Source organism: Triturus cristatus, chromosome 2_1, assembly GCF_964204655.1.
Source record: "Triturus cristatus chromosome 2_1, aTriCri1.1, whole genome shotgun sequence".
Classification (NCBI taxonomy): Eukaryota; Metazoa; Chordata; class Amphibia; order Caudata; family Salamandridae; genus Triturus; species Triturus cristatus.
In genome coordinates, this window is record NC_140581.1 from 1092999068 (window position 1) to 1093001128 (window position 2061).

Below are 2061 nucleotides of genomic sequence, written 5' to 3' on the forward strand. Positions count from 1 at the left end.
TGCTGGGCCGCATCGTCTTCAGATTTTTCTTGGAGCGCTGACCTCAAAGCCAGGAGGATACAGTATTCTGAGGCAGTTAAATTTGACGACTTCAAGCCTTAATAAAAAGCTATATCCCTCGCCTGGGATAACCATTAGCCAGAGATGGGCCCACAAGGAGCCTAGAAACCGGAGAACAAACCACAAACCTCACACGAAAGGCGGAAATGAGAGGTTTTCACTGTATGGAACCAGCGGTACAGATGCAATGTCAAGCGTAATAAAAATTATGTTAAAGTATTTCCACATTTAACATGCACTTGAAAGACACCCATAAGCTGGAATGTGTTCGTGCACACAGGACGGAGGTCATCATCCCATGCCTTTCAGACCGTGCTTCTTAACAAACTTCTTCAGTCTCTTCATCTTTTTTCGGTGCGATCTGCTGCTTTTGGAAACAAAAAAGCTGAAGTACTTGCAACCTTTTCCCAATAAGATGTTTGCCACAAATGCCTTCTTCATTGCTAGCCTTTCATTTTGTTGCCAATCCTTTTTAGCCTGGAAGTGACTGAAGTGATAGGCCGGCCACCAGTCCTTCCTCGAATCCCATTCTTGATGTAGCCATTCAAGATGCTCTCCTTGAACTGCAGCTTTCATCTGTTTTGCTAAACAGGCCAAGGTTTTCACATGCTCCCTCCATGCCGAATAATCCAGTACCTCGAAAATGACCCACAGCGCGAGCTCGTGGTGCTCCGTCAGATCAGATTCCTGAAGCAGTGCACTCAACTCCAACATCAGTTCATGAGAAGGAACAAGCTGATGTAGAATCTACAGTACTTTGATCAAAGACTCCTTTGACTCGCCGTTCCGAAAGCATACAAGTAGACATGAGCATTGGGGGTTGGCTGGGTACTTGCTGTCATAAGCATAATCGGTCAGCAGATTTCCAGCTGCCTCTTGGTCACCATGAAACTCTAGAAGATCAGCATAACTCTGGACGAAGACATCCCACACCCCTGGGACCTGGATGATCTCACGGAGGGCTACTGTCGCCTGCTGGAAGTAACTGGCCATCTCCTGTGCATAGTCTGATTCAGGTAAGTAATCCAACTCATTCTCCAATGTGACACACCGCTTTTGTGACCATTTCTGATAGACTAACAATGCCCGGTAGGCCTGGATAAGTTTCATGGTTTTATCTTGTGACCTATCGCCATGCCTCCAGCTCTGTGCTGCAGTAAGGGTGAGATATGCATCCTCTGTTAACCCATGACACAGGAGATGAAAAACGTGCTCTAAGCACACCTTTCAAATAATTATTGATTCCTAAGCTCTTCATTCTGTCCGCAAACACGTTGATATCTTCTAGCTTGCTTTGTGGATGATGGAGCAAAATTCCAGTTCTTAGTCTCCAAATCAGCTCCTTAGCCGCAATTAATCTGGTGGTGGAGGAGCTCTCCAGGGACTGGACGAAGCCCTTCATGAGCTCTGCTGCTCGCTGCCACTGGTTTTGGAAAAGGGCCTCCTGAATGTGCTCCAAGCAAACTTCTGCAGTCTCGTTAAATCCCTTCCTTTTTCCGCTAATGACCTTTTTGTATGGATGATGCCTGTGGGTGTAGGGTAGTCGGATATTAGGGATCGACGTCTGTGGCATCTCTACACCCGACTCGTCCATGGACTCTTCCATATCTGCAGGAGAGACACAACCCGAGAGCTTACAGCCTGACAAAATGCTTCCCTGAAAATCTCCACCCACAGGCTTAAGACACAGTAGGTAGAGACGCCATCTGTACAGAAGTTTCCTGGACAGTCCACGATTTGGTACCTAAATCAGTTGGCCGGAATTGGAAAAGCCTAATTACTCTAGATTGGTGGACGGGCTTCCTGTCCTGTGATTGGCTGGGAGTAGCGATCTTAAGCGGTCCGGTAAAGCTCGCAAATATTACTACAAAAAAGTGTAGTTTGTTTACTCTTTAATGATGCTGTACAGCATCGCAAAAAAATATTTGCAAAGCCAATACGTCTTGAATGGGAGATCTATTAGCCTTGCCCATGGTTGTTTTTAGGGGTAGAGCACTGTGG

At 46.3% G+C, this 2061-nt stretch overlaps 1 pseudogene; it reads right to left on the reverse strand.

The window, feature by feature from the left end:
* Positions 1-351: 351 nt before the first annotated feature.
* Positions 352-1688, reverse strand: LOC146866411 (TATA box-binding protein-associated factor RNA polymerase I subunit A pseudogene; annotated as a pseudogene).
* Between the last annotated feature and the right edge of the window lie 373 nt (positions 1689-2061).